Here is a 15,007-nt window from a genome sequence, read left to right as displayed (position 1 = left end):
ACTAAAACCAAGTATGTGCATTCCATCTCAAAAACCATTTGGCGCATGAAAAACTGAATGATTCTTGGGAGGGACATCGCTTGGAACATACTGATAGGCTCAAATATCTTGGAGTGATACTAGACCGGTCACTAACATATAAATTCCACTCTCATAGCACAAGACAAAAGGTTTCTACGAGAAACAACCTTCTCCGGTAACTTGTAGGGAGCAAGTGGGATGCAAACCCCCAGGTCTTAAAGTCAACAGCTGAGGTCTTATGCTTCTTAGCAGGGGAATATGCTTGTCCCGTTTGGAGTAGATCTAGACACGCCCAACAAGTCACCACGGGCGGCGTTAAATGAAACATGTATAATAACTACCGGTTGTATGAAGCCTACCCCTCTACCCCTACTGTACCGGGCAGCTGGAACCACCCGAGCTGTTCCTCCTACATCCAGAACGACCTAAGGGCTTGTTTTCATGTAGGCGGTTTGCCAGCGGTTGACGCCGCGGTTAGAGTCAATGCGCCGCGGCATGAGAGCGATTGACTGGCGGTCTCATTCCTCCCCTAGTAAACTTACAATCGCCGCAGTTTGACGACGGATCGGTTGCATATTGTACGATTCCATTTGTTTCTTGGCAACTCGAACCGCGGCGGTTGGGTTTTTCAGGTAAACCGCGGCGTCAAACGTTGGCAAACCGCCCTATCTGAACAAGGCCTTATGGAATGAACCTGGACTGGAGAACCGCGTGGGCACTCAACCGCATACGCACACGTGTTGCCTGTTGCTCCTGTAAAACAGAACTTCATTAAATGGGACATCACGACAGATAACGACGCACTTTGTGAATGTGGGGAAATACAGAATGTGGAGCATCTAAGAGTATGCAGACTTTGCATTTCACAGTGCACCATCGATGATTTATGGCTCGCAAATACAAAGGGTGTAGACGTAGCCCGATACTGGGAAGAAAAACTGTAGTCGGATCCAGACACGAAAAAGTAAAGTTAAGAAATACACATCACAATGACCACTACACTCCATTCGGGGGTGAGGCGTTGCGTGAATTTATATTTGCTTTTAAAAACCAACAAAAATCTGATATTGATGGTACTGAATTAATGAAAGAAGAATGAAGTTATATGTTCCAAAAACCTAATTCTTGACAATTTTACATTACGAGTACCGAGTTCTTCAAGAGTAAAATTCATAGTAAAATAAATGATTAGATTAGAAGAAAGCAACTTGGAATAATTCGGGATTAAGACACTAGATACTAATGCCTGGTTGCACCAACAAATCTTAAGCTCCAGCTTAGTCCAGCTCAGCTTATACATATATCCATAATTTTCGATATTTATCTAAGCACGTCTTAACTGAGACGAAGTTTAAGATGAAATAAACGTGGCAATCCATTTTGGCAAGCTGAAAATTGATCTAAGACTCAATGGTGCAACGCGTATCGCGTATGTTTAGTAAGCTGAGCTTAAGGCACGTCTTAAGCTTAAGATCTGTTGGTGCAACCAGGCATATATCTATCAATATATCTTTAATAGAGAAAGTAAGACTGGGTGGGAAATGAAATCATTTCTAAAGTTCTGACGCACAGGATCACGTTAGTGTAAAATGTTATCGCAATTATATAAAAATACCAAAACATTCTAATAAAAATGTTACACGAGCTATTAATATAGCTGATATCTCATCTAAAGCTAATATTTTGCTTGTATAAATATTTATATAAAAAATGGCAACAATACAAATGAAAATTGCATAACAACCATTGATGAATGGGTCAACTAATTTCAATTTTTTGGTCAATTTTGTTCGCTATCATTATTTAATAAATACGTATAACAAACTTTGACCCCCAATAAGCAATCAAAATTCTGCTTACGTTCACACTGAATGGATCAACGTTGCGATATTCGTATCGCTCAACCTTGAAATATGATTAGCTAGCGGTTGACACTCCCCCATTGACCCCCCTTTATAGTAATATTTAATATTTTTGTAATTATAGATTAAAAGTAATATATGAATATCTTTTAACAGCGAGGTAAAAAACTCCTTGTAATTGGCATAATTATTGTAATTGGGAATTAAAATTTAAAAATCCAAAGGGATTACATAAGTGTCCAGAACGAACATTTTCGAACATATCAGTCCATCGTCAGTGAACCTAAAAAGAGGCAAGTAATCCCACTTAAATAAAATTATTGATAAAAATATGACATACATTATAAGATTGTAAAATTGAAAAGATTTACAGTCGATGAAATAGAATAACTATCCGGGAACATATGCCCCTAATATTTCAGACATGAGATTCAGTGTACGAAGTATACCGCCAATACAAACTAAATGAGAATCTTCTTGACAACGTTGCCAATCTTGACTGCATCGGCCGTAAAAGGTAGTATTAGGCAGGTACTTGTAGAGGATTATCGCTGTTAACTGCTGTGGAATACTAAAGGAGGATTTATTTATGATAATTCACAGAATGGCAAACCCGCTTGTAATATACAACCGTACTAATTCTAATGGTTGAAACGGAGAATAGTCGAATAGTACAATAGTAGTCACATAGTAGTCATTGGTCTACTTTCGTCTGCCAACTGATTCTGATATACGGAAATAATTAAATTGTCGGTGACAATGACATTCAGGAAGTGGTAGTCAACTTTAAGTGAGTTAACCTAGGTTATCCTAGGTCCTAACTTAATCGGCTATAAGTCGTTAATATTTAGCTCAGCGGGGTGCTATTGTTGGAGGTGTGGAATTCCATCAAGAAGGATCCTACAAGGATTTTTTATAAAATGATCCCTTGTTTATGTAATTTCACACCTCCAACATTAGCACCCCGCTGAGCTAAATACTAATGAGTCTTTTAGATACCTGGTATCTAAAAGAAAAAGAAAGAAAAGACATAGATAATAAAGATCTGCGAATAATTCTCAACTTATATTGGAATCAGAAAGCTAACATCAAAATAGAAAATGAGATATCAAAAGCAATAGAAATACGTAGAGGAGTACGACAGGGATGCATTTTGTCACCACTGCTATTTAATGTATATAGTGAAAGCATCTGCCAGGAAGCCCTTTTGCAAGCAAATGAAGGAATCGTAATCAATGGAGAGGTTGTAAATAATATTCGATACGCGGACGACACTGTACTAGTTGCAAGAACAGTAGAAGAATTACAACGATTACTTACAAACATAAATATTGCTTGCAACAATTATGGCATAAACATTAATATCAAAAAAACCAAGTATATGGTCTTCAGTAAAATTATGACACAACCAGCACATATTAGTATAAACGGCATTCAAATTGAAAAAGTATCAAGTTACAAATACTTGGGAACTTTAATAAACGAAACTGGAGACCAAAACAATGAAATAAAAAGACGTATCGAAATTGCCAGGACCACCTTCATAAAGATGAGAAAATTCTTCTGCAACAGAGATATAAGCACCCCTCTACAATTAAGAATGCTAAGAGGCTACGTATTTAACACGCTATTATACGGTGTAGAGGCCTGGACTCTCAAACAGAACAACATAAAAAATATTGAAAATTTCGAGATGTGGTGCTACCGTCGAATGCTGAAGATAAGTTGGGTTGAAAGAATCACAAACCTTGAAGTATTACGAAGGATAGGAAGAGACCCAGAAATTTTGTTAACGATAAAACGAAGAAAACTCGAATATTTGGGTCACCTGATGAGAGGTCATAAATACGCATTACTTCAATATATAATGCAAGGAAAAATAGAAGGAAAAGGGAATCCAGGCCGTAGAAGAATGTCATGGTTGCGGAATGTGAGTGAGTGGTTTGGCTGCACCACTAATGAACTTTTTAGGTCAGCTGTAAACAAGGTCAGGGTAGCCTTGATGATTTCCAATCTCCGATAGGAGTGGCACAAGAAGAAGAAGAAGATACCTGGTACGGGTATACCATGGTTATTTTTGGTTCGTATTAAAGTTCAAGTTTGTAACGGGTAGCTCTTTCAAGACGACAGACTCAGTAAAACACAGGTTAAAAATAAAGTAAATATACTTAAGATAATTCTATACAGTTTAAAATAAATAAAATATATTTCTATCTTCTGCAAATGAAAAGCAATATTATACTTCTTACTGCCATCCGAACATAATAGTAATATTAAAATGATACGATAAACAATACAATATATAAAATAACAAATTCTCTACGTTAAATCAACATAGCCATATATCCCGACACGGAGACACTGCATTTCACTTCAATGCGGCACGGTTGAACAGCGACACGCAGTCACTCGTTCCTCGCTACTACCGCCTACTGCGGTAACGGTTACGATGGACGCCACGTCACTACGGTGGCGTCCGCCTAGGAACAGTTCCACCTCAAATACGGTGCATCTCTGCCAATCGAGCTATTGCTAATTCAACACGTTAGCAACAACTAATCTTATTTCTTATTCTCCTGGCTCGTCTTAAATATGCTCTCGATGCCACTTCTCCTTCAGTTTCCCCCAGCGGTGTTATGAAGAAGGAATGCGCCAACACGGACACTCCTACGGTCGTCTCTGGTAGACCAGCTCATCGCTTGCCGTGATATCATATCGTTACAAGTTCTTTACTATTCCTTCTTCTTCACTGGCCATCTATTTTCACACCTTCATTTATTGGTCTTTGTATTTTCCTCTCCCATCTTTTCTAAAAGGTCTATTTTTAATTTTTTAAGAATCCAAGTTTCCCATGCAAATAGTGTAGTTGTTGGCCTGATAATTGTTTTGTAGATTCTATTTTTTGTTTTTATTGAGACATATTTGGATTTTATTAACGATCGCATGATCCCATGATTTGTCGATACCCATAAAAGTCAGATTACTACGATGTTAGATATTTCCTATACTGTTGTACGGAGTTGAGTCGTGGACTCTCACAGACGCCACCTGCAAGAAAATTGAGGCTCTTGAGATGTGGCTTTATCGTCGAATCCTGAAGATATCTTATACCGACCACATTACTAATGAGGGTGTTTTGCTGAGAATGAAAAAAGAGCTGTTAATCAAAATAAAAACAGCCAAAATCGAATACCTCGGTCACATCATGAGGAACAGTGAGAGATATGGACTGCTGCAACTGGTCTTGCAGGGAAAAGTAGAGGGAAAGCGAGGACCAGGAAGGCGAAGGATTTCCTGGCTGAAAAATCTACGAACGTGGTTCAACACAACCATTACAAATCTTTTCAGAGCAGCAGTGTGCAAAGTGCAGATTGCCATGATGGTCGCCAACATCCGAAACGGATAGGCACTACAAGAAGAAGAATGATCGCAATGCTCCATACATTTTGTTTCCTTTAGCCGTTTTTGCCTTTATATCCCTTTCCTCATGTCCCTTTTCATCGAATTTTACACCCAGGTAAGTAAATTCTGAAACTCTTTTGAACATGAACATAAATTCTGAAACTTGCATTTTCTTTCTTCTATTTCCAATGTAAAATTGTCATCTTTTTTATGTGTTATTCCCATTATTATATATTTTATCTTTCCTTATTTATTACAAGTCCAAATTTTTTTGCCTCGTTTATTATATTGTTCAGTAATATTCTTAGTTCTTTCGTACTTGCTTACTTATAATTAATAGTGTTAGATCGTCTGCGAATGCTAGGCAATGAATGATGGTCGTTTTTAAAGATTGTTTTCTGCTGATTTATTTTGCTTTGTCTGATTATTCCTTCCAGTATCAGATTAAAAAAGTCGTGTCTCCATGTCGTAATCCTTCCTTTGTTTCAAAATTGTTTGACTTATGACCCTTCCATGCTATTTCGTTTGTTGCCTTATCCGCAGTTATTTTTAATATCCTTAGGATTTTACTTGGTAGGTCCATATCTTTCAGTATTTCGTACACCTGTTGTTTCTTTACATTATCGTAGGCCTGCTTAAAGTCGACGAACCGGACATATTATACTGTTATTTTATGTTCGTAGCCCTTGTCTGGATTATTTTTGGCGCACATATTTGGTCTGTCGTCGACCTATTGTTTCAAAATCCTGCCTGATGTTCGCCCAATGTCTTTTCCGTGTATTGATTTAGCTTTTTCCTTATGACTTGTGTAAAAGATTTTGTAAACTACTTCTAGCATAATTTTAACGTCTCATTTGCCACATTTTTTGTGTTTGGACATATCCTTGCTATGACCTACTCTCTTTGACATTTTTTCTGTTTCCCATATGCTTGTTATCAGATTATGTATCTTTTATGTAGCCTTTTCCCTCCTGCTTTTATAATTTACGTCGATATTTCTGTTATTCCTGGGCTTTTATTGTTTTTTAGTACCTTTATTTCTTTTTATATTGCTTGCTTTGTAGGTATTTCCACTACTATATTTTGCTCATCTACAATTTTATGGATTGTTTCCCTTTCTTCTTTGATTTTGTTTAACAGGTGTGTAAAGTAAGTGTGCCAATTTATCATTATTCCTCCTGGTTCATTTATTAATATCCCTTCATAATATCTATTCCTTGTTTACTTATATCTTTTATTGATTATTTTTTCTGAGTTTTCGCTTATAAGTGCGATATAAGTTGTATCAATACAACTCCGCCGATAATTTTAAAAATTAAAATAACTTGAAATTCAAATTTTATCCTAGGTTTGTGACCTTTTTAATCCCTACTATTAAGATCTATTCCGAAATAGTGGTAAAATCTTATCTAATACTTCGCTATATCCGGTCATGCCATTACAACGAATTCAAGATTAAATATATATTATCAATAAACTGTAAAGGACAAAAATAGAAAAATATTTCTATATAAAATTCCTTGAATATGGCCAATGACGAAAGAAACTTATTTATTAAGATATTCAATTTTAAATCGAGATAAAAATTACAACATCTAGTTCATTCGTAATTCTACAATATCTACAGTTTATTTCTAATTTTTTTTTCAATGCTGACTTAAAAGTGAATAGATCTAGCTAGACCAAGGCATCCAGGAAAAAATAAATAGATTTTTAAATACATCACCTATCGACTTGCAATTTTTTGGGATTGTATTCGGGATGACGTCAGAAAAAAGTCTACAATAGAAAAATGAGTGGAAATGCTTAATTGCATTTATAGTGCATAAAATACATACAAAAGTGCATACCAAAAGTGCATAAAGATGTAAAAACAGTATATTAAGGACCAGATTTTGTTATTTAACGATACAGTACTCTCCTAGCTTCTAGTCAAGAAGATCTGAAAACACTACTTGATACTGTCGTTGAGAGTTGTAGGGAGGCAGGTCTGGATCTGAACATACGGAAAACCAAAATACTCGTAATAAGTAAACAACAGCATATAAAACCGTCTATATATGTAAATAATACCAAACTTGAGCAAGTTGATAAAATCGTTTACCTTGGACAGCAATTAAATTGTAACGCAGAAAGTCACGGCGAAATTAGATCTAGGATAGAGCAGGCTAGAGCCGCTTTTAGAAGGATATCCAAGGTGTTATGTAACAGAGACCTAAAATTGGCATTGAGGATCCGCCTACTTCGCTACTACGTGTTCTCGGTCTTACTTTATGGTGTCGAGTCCTGGACTGTGAATAAAATCGATCTAAATCGCCTTGAGGCTTTCGAAATGTGGTGCTATAGAAGAATTTTAAAAGTTTCCTGGGTGGAGAAGATTCGAAACTCCACAATACTAGAACGTCTCAGCAAGACTACTGAGATGATAAAAAGCATCAAGCAGAGAAAGCTGGAGTATTTCGGACAAGTAATGAGAGGTCCCAAATATAGGTTGCTACAAAATACCATGCAAGGAAAAATAGCAGGCAAACGCAGTCCAGGACAAGAAGAACCTCATGGTTGAAGAACTTCCGAGATTGGTATGGTGTTGATACAAGCATGCTATTTAGGGTGGCAGTGAATAAAATTAAGATGGCTATGATGGTAACCAACGTTCTGAAAGGACATGGTACATGAAGAAGAAGAAGGGGTTTTTGGGGTCGCCGAACAAAAATACGCCATCAGAACTGACCTCCGGTGCACCTGGTACCCAAAACCCCTCAAAACTCCAGAAGATGATGTGCCTTAGCAGTGACCCTGGGCACCAGGTGGCCCGAGGGTCGGCTCTGATGACGTATTCGTGTTCAGCGACCCCAAAAACCAGCTAGTAATCTATTTGCATGCATTTAGTAACGAGAACCCTCGAAACTCCAGCAGATGGCGTGCCTTAGCAGTGGCCGTGGGTGCCAGGAGCTCTAGTTGTCGGTTCTGATGGCGTATTTAGCCAGTATTCTGTCTAGTATTCGTATTTAGCCACCCCAAAAACCCCCGAGTAATCTATTTGCATCAATTTAGTGTCGAAAACCCTCGAAACTCCAGATGACATGCTTTAGCAGTGACCCTGGGCACTAGGTGCTCCGATTCTGATGGCTTATTCGTATTCAGTGACCCCAAAAATACCCCGAATAATAAAATCTGAACCTTAATATTCTGATTTTGACATGTTTATGCACTTTTGGATGCATTTTATACACTGTAAAATTCAATTATGCATTTCCACTTCATGATTTCCATTTCTTTTGGAAAAACAAAAGTTTGGTCTGCCACTATGTTATCGAGCACCCTGTAACATTCTAACTAATTTTGTAATGTGAAGCACAAAGTTAGCTACAATTTTTCTACTAAGCTTTTTCACACTAATCAATCACCCTGATTTTATGTTTACCTGTACAGGTGTGCTGCGCAGTAATGAAAATGAACGCAACCTGTATAGTCCTGTCGCCAGGGGGGGTACAACGGCCTCCTTAATTCACATGGACTTACCCAAGTTTTTTTTATATATTTTGACCCGTAGAATACGAATTTTTTGGGTAACAGTTGATCCGGATGTCGATAAGATTGTTATAGACAAAGAACTTGAGGAATTACATAACAGTGATTTCTCGCAAAACAAAACATATTTTTGTATTTTTTGGGTCATTTTAAGCAAAAAATATTCCTACAAGTTTTTTCGTAGAATGCATAGTTTTCGAGATAATCGCGGTTGAACTTTCAAAAAATCGAAAAATTGCAATTTTTGAACCCGAATAACTTTTGATTAAAAAATAAAGTAGCAATTCTGCTTACCGCATTTGAAAGTTTAAGTCAAATTATATCGGTTTTGATTATTTGCATTGCTAAAAATTAATTTTTTTATTGTTAAACTAATCTATAAACACATAGGTTTCCCCTGCCTAATACATGCGTTTTACCGCATGCTACGTAGAAATTGCCTCGCTTGCACTTGTAGCTACTCTACCTACTCGTTAGATTTTAAATGAGAAATCATAGAAAACATCACTCACATACTAGGTGTTTACTACAGTTTACAGCTTTGTTTAACAATAAAATAATAAATTTTTAGCAATGCAAATAATCAAAACCGATATAATTTGACTTAAACTTTCAAATGCGGTAAGCAGAATTGCTACTTTATTTTTTAATCAAAAGTTATTCGGGTTTAAAATTTACAATTTTTCGATTTTTTGAAAGTTTAACCGCGGTTATCTCGAAAACTATGCATTCTACGAAAAAACTTGTAGGAATATTTTTTGCTTAAAATGACCCAAAAAATACGAAAAGATGTTTTGTTTTGCGAGAAATCGCTGTTATGTAATTCCTCAAGTTCTTTGTCTATAACAATCTTATCGACATCCGGATCAACTGTTACCCAAAAAATTCGTATTCTGCGGGTCAAAATATATAAAAAAAACTTGGGTAAGTCCATCTGAATTAAGGAGGCCGTTGTACCCCCCCTGGCGACAGGACTAGTATCAGCAGCCAGATGGTCGGTACGGTGTTCGAGGAAGCATAGGGAACAATATATGAAAGAATCAGCCGTCTTAAAATGATTTCTCGAAAACGTTGCTAGCTCTTAGACCATAATACAGTGGAGTTCGTTAAGGGGGGTCCAAAAAAAAACCTCTCTTTAGAAAAACTCGAAATCCTCAGATTGAGATAAGGTAAGTTAAGTAAATGCCAGTGTATATTTTCAAAATCTGACATTTTGAGCAGGGCGTAAGGAAGTGGGCGAGTCACAAAGTTTCCCAAAAAAGCGAATATTTCCCGAAATACCTAAACGTCAGATCGAAAAACTGAAAAATAAGTGTTCAATATTTTTCAAAAATCTACCGAATGATATTAAACACGACCACGGATAGGGTTTCGATGTTTTTAAACGTTGAAATAAAAATACCAACAGTCAGTAGGCAGGATTATTACTTGACAGTGCATACACCTCTTCTTTTCTAAATATACATAATATTATATACTCGATAAATTGTTTTTCAACCTCAAGCCTGGCATTTGACGTGATGAACATGTTTACCTATCGTTTAAGTATATTAGAAACACTATACTAGATAAATAAAGTTTATAGATTAAAATTTTTTTAAAAAAACGGTAAAATGATTATTATACCCTTAAATTTGGCAAAAATATTGACATAACACTTCACAGCACACTTATCAAAAAATATTACATGAGATAATATGAGGAGTTGAAAGACTGATAAATTTTGTACACACCACACTTGAATGAACCAAGGAAGTGAAAAAATAGTAAGTATGTCAAACAAAGTGCGTAAAATGTATTTATTTCCTTAGATAAGCGCCTTCGACAAAATTGTCATCATCGGAGTTACCGGTCAATAAAAAGTAAAAGTACCACTACCTGAGGTTATGTCATGGGTATCTTAATAGTATCTGGTTATATTTTTTTTTATATCTATATCATATTTTAGAAAAATAGCAGTACTACAGCAAAAAAGCGTATATTGGAGATGATTCACATAAAGAAAGGACAAAATTGTATCAATAACAAGACCGATATCAAAGATAAATCAAATAAATATATCACAATTTAATAAATTAACTTTATTTTGTAAATGCACCATTGGGAGATGTTTTAATATAATGTTAATATAATTATTAAGGTACTTATTGAAAATGAAGGTGCCTTTTGAAAAACTATTTTATTTATAACAGGCCGACAAACCTAAGAATTAAAAAAAAAGTATGTCAGTCCGCGATTATATTTTTATGTGCCAACGGTCTGTATTATAAAAAATAGAGTTTAATGTCAAGAAAATATTACTAAAATTAAAATTTGGCCGAATTCTAACTAGTTTAAAAATAAAAATTTCACTTAAAAATGCGGGATTTATAATTAGACATGAATGGCAAATTCAATAGTAAACACAATGAGATGGCAAAACAGTATTTAAAAATTCATACCTTCGGTTTTCTCCTAATTTGTATGGTGGGTATGTCATGTTACAAGTTCAAGGTTTAATAAAACATCTGTTTATAATAGTAATATAGTAATTCACAATTACTAAGTAGTACTTTTGATCTTTTATCTGTTGTGTTCGTTTTTTTATACAGTATGGTGCAAATGAAAGGAATAAATTCGTTATTTCGTAAGCCGGCGACTTTAAGGACAAATCCCGAAACAGGTCGATTTTTATTTTTAAATCATTATTTTCTAACATATACATCATACTAGTGACGTCATCCATCTGGGCGCGATGACGTAATCGATAAGTTTTTTAAAATAAGAATAGGGGTCGTGTGCTAGCTCATTTGAAAAATTATTCTCTATTCTGTAATTAAACAATATAATTATTTATCCAGGGTGTCAACAATTTCTTTTTTAATTAAATTAATTTTGACATAACAAGAAAAATGTATGCAATTTATTTAATTCGAAATATGTACATTTTAATACTGCTGTCACAAAACAGAAAAATGTATATTTGACAAATAAGTATTGTTTTTGCTTAAATTAAATGTTCAAATTGCCAAGAGGCAGGTAGATTGCAGCTTGAACATTGAATTTACGCGAAAAGAAATATTTATTTCTCAAATAAACATTTTTTTTTGTTTTCTGACAGCTGTAAAATATATTTTAAATTAAATACATTCATACCTTTTTCTTTTTGTGTCAATTAATTAAATTAAAAAAAAATATAGGTTCATACCCAATAGGGTTTGGACACCCTATATAAACAATATTATTAATGTAGGTACCCTATATATTACTGAATAGAAAATTGAATAACCTTTCAAATGATCTAACACACGGCCTCTATTACCATTTAGAAAAATCATCGATGACGTAATCACGTCCACATGCATGACGTCACTAGTATGATATATTTATATGCCAAAAAAATTATAATTTAAAAATTAAAATCCATCTGGTTCTGGATTTTTCCTTAGTCACCGGCTTACGAAATAACGGATTTATTCCTTTCATTTGCAACATACTGTATACTATTGGTTGAAATTCTGATATAGATATATTGTTGTTGAAGTTATTGGTAACGTATAGTATAAAATTTACTAAAATCAAACTGCATTCTACACAATATTGTCCTAAAGCTATTTTCTTAAAGGCATCAAAAGTAAAGTTGTAGCTTATTTATTCACAGTAAATAAATAGTAAATAATAAAAAATATTTTTTAGAATTCAGTTTTTCATCGTTATATTATATTCACCTAAACCAGTTTTTAGAGATTTATAGAATGTCAATTTCGTAACAAACTATAGATCCGAAAAAGCATAAAATCTCCATAAATTTTGTAGAAATATTCGTTATACTTGGTCAGATAAATATTACTATATATTAATTATTAAAATATTATAAGGTTTGAAATATATTTATTTTATAAAAAAGAATCTCTTGGTTTATGCAGTTTTCGAGATTTGTATCTAACATGAAAAATACGATAAAAATTAAAAAAAAAAAATTCAAAATGCTGTATCGGATGAGATGGAAAAATCTGCATTCGGCGAAATTCTTATGGTAGGGTATGCTAAATTTGCAGTCACTCGAGCGTTATGGGGACCTATTGGATTGTGATTATTAGGTCCTAAAACCAAAAAAAGCTAAGTAAAATTTTCCATTTTAGTGGGGACTTTCCATTTTTAAATTTAATTTTCCATTTCCATCAATCGTTTTTTCCGATTATAGCGCAATCTATCCGTAATTCGAAAAAATATCTCGAATAAAGTTGCTTATTTTTACGTAAAGAATCCAAATCTGCAATAAAAATTAGGGAGTCCCATTAAATATTTTAAAGTAACCCCCCATCTCACCTCCGTGGGGTGTCGTGTTTGGTATAATTCGATAGATTTTTCAAAAACATTATTTTGCAGTTTTTCGACCTGATGTGCATTTTGCGAAATATCGCGGAGTTTGTATTTAAAATTTTAAATTTACCCCACCTCTCTCCGTGGGGGGTCATGTTTAGTACCATTCGATAGATTTTGAAAAAATATTGAAGACGTATTTTTTAGTTTTTCGATCTGATGTTCATTCCGCGAAATATTCGCTTTTTTTGTAAAACTTTTTGACTCACCCATTTCTTTACGACCCGCTCAAATCGTCAGATTTTTTAAATATACCCTCTTTTGCATGTACTTAACTTACCTTATCTTAATCTGACAATTTCGAGTATTTTTAAGGATAGATTTTTTTTCGGGCCCCCCTTAACGAACTTCCCTATGTTAAGAGCCAATATATGATAGAGGTACATGGGCAGGGTACCAGGTTTCTCCCCATATGATAATCTGACGCGCTCGAGTAACTGCAAAAATCCCTGCTTGGGCTCCCCTACCATTATTTCGGATTGGGCACTCGAAAGTATCTATTTAGAAACCCTTTAGCAAATTTTTAGCTTCCTAAGTAGCCACAGGGGTCTCCTATCGCAAAAAATGTATTTTTTCTACAAAGGATTTTTCGGCACGGTCGTTTGCTTTAAAAAATCTGAAAAAATTCATGAACATACATTTTTATTCTCAAAAACACTCTGATGTTTTTTTTAGATTTTTTGGATAAAAATTGAGCTCAGGAAAAATATTTGAATTTTTCAAATAATTTTTAGGTTTTTTTGGTAATTTTTGGCAACTTCTAAATAATTATTTGTTATTTATTTTTCCTTTCTTTTGAATGACGGAGATTTGCCATTTTCTCTGCGGAATGTCCTCAAAATTGAAAAAAGCGATTTTTTTTTGTTTTACTTGGTTGGTGTTTTACCCCAAATTTTTAGCACAGAAACTTGTATCGGGAATCAATTTCCATTTTCAGACCAAAACATGCTCAAAATCCGACACAATCTTTTTTGATATTTTTTTCATATTTTCTGCATATAACCTCAACTGTATGTGAATAAAGAACGATTTTTCAACAATTTTTTTGTTTTTTTTTTCCAATAGCAGAGTCATGTTGGCCATTTCCATCCGGAACATACACTAAATTCGAAAAAACTGCCCCTTTGGAGATTTTTTTTCATATTTTAAGCAAACCTCATTTAAATGTGAAAAATGACGATATTTGTTTCCCCACCCTTTATTCGAGTGGTGATTATCATTTAAATATTATCATTTATGTATTAAATTAATAAAATAATTATATTAAATTTCATGTGAGACCTTTTTTCAACTTTTATTAATAATAGTCCTAGTCTTCGTCACTATCTTCATTTATTACGGGGTCAGCAACTGATGTGCTAGACTTAAGTCTGAAAGTAATTTTTGCTGGTCTATCAAAACTCACTGTCATTTTATGTCAATTTATCACAGTCATTTCTTAATATTTAGTTGAGTTTAAGTGCTAAAAACATTGGGAGAAACACCAAAAAATGGGTTTTTTCGAATACATATCGAGAATGTTCCGGAGAGAAAATGGTAAATCTAATCCCGCGATTAAAAACTGATAAAAAATACACAAAGATAATTATTTACAAGTTGGTCAAAAATTACCTATATAACCTATAAAAATCTTTGAATTTTTCCTAGGCTCAATTTTGATCCAAAAAAATCAGAGTGCTTTATGGAATAAAAATATATGTTCATGGATTTTTTCAATGTTTTAAAGCAAAGGATCGCTCAGGAATTTTTTTTAAACACATTTTTTGCGATAGGAGACCCCGGGGTTCACCTAGGGAGCTAAAAATTTGGCTAAAGTGGCTTCTAAATAC

General features: G+C 34.3%; 1 protein-coding gene across 1 annotated transcript in view; it reads right to left on the bottom strand.

Moving 5' to 3' along the window:
• LOC114325206 (sorbitol dehydrogenase) overlaps positions 1-15,007 on the bottom strand; it is a 224,720-nt gene that overhangs the window by 61,853 nt on the left and 147,860 nt on the right. The window lies entirely within an intron of this gene.

The sequence above is a fragment of the Diabrotica virgifera genome, chromosome 7 (assembly GCF_917563875.1).
Source record: "Diabrotica virgifera virgifera chromosome 7, PGI_DIABVI_V3a".
In the NCBI taxonomy this organism is placed as follows: domain Eukaryota; kingdom Metazoa; phylum Arthropoda; class Insecta; order Coleoptera; family Chrysomelidae; genus Diabrotica; species Diabrotica virgifera.
Note: the sequence above shows the minus strand (reverse complement) of the source record. Positions and strands in the feature narration are given on the sequence as shown.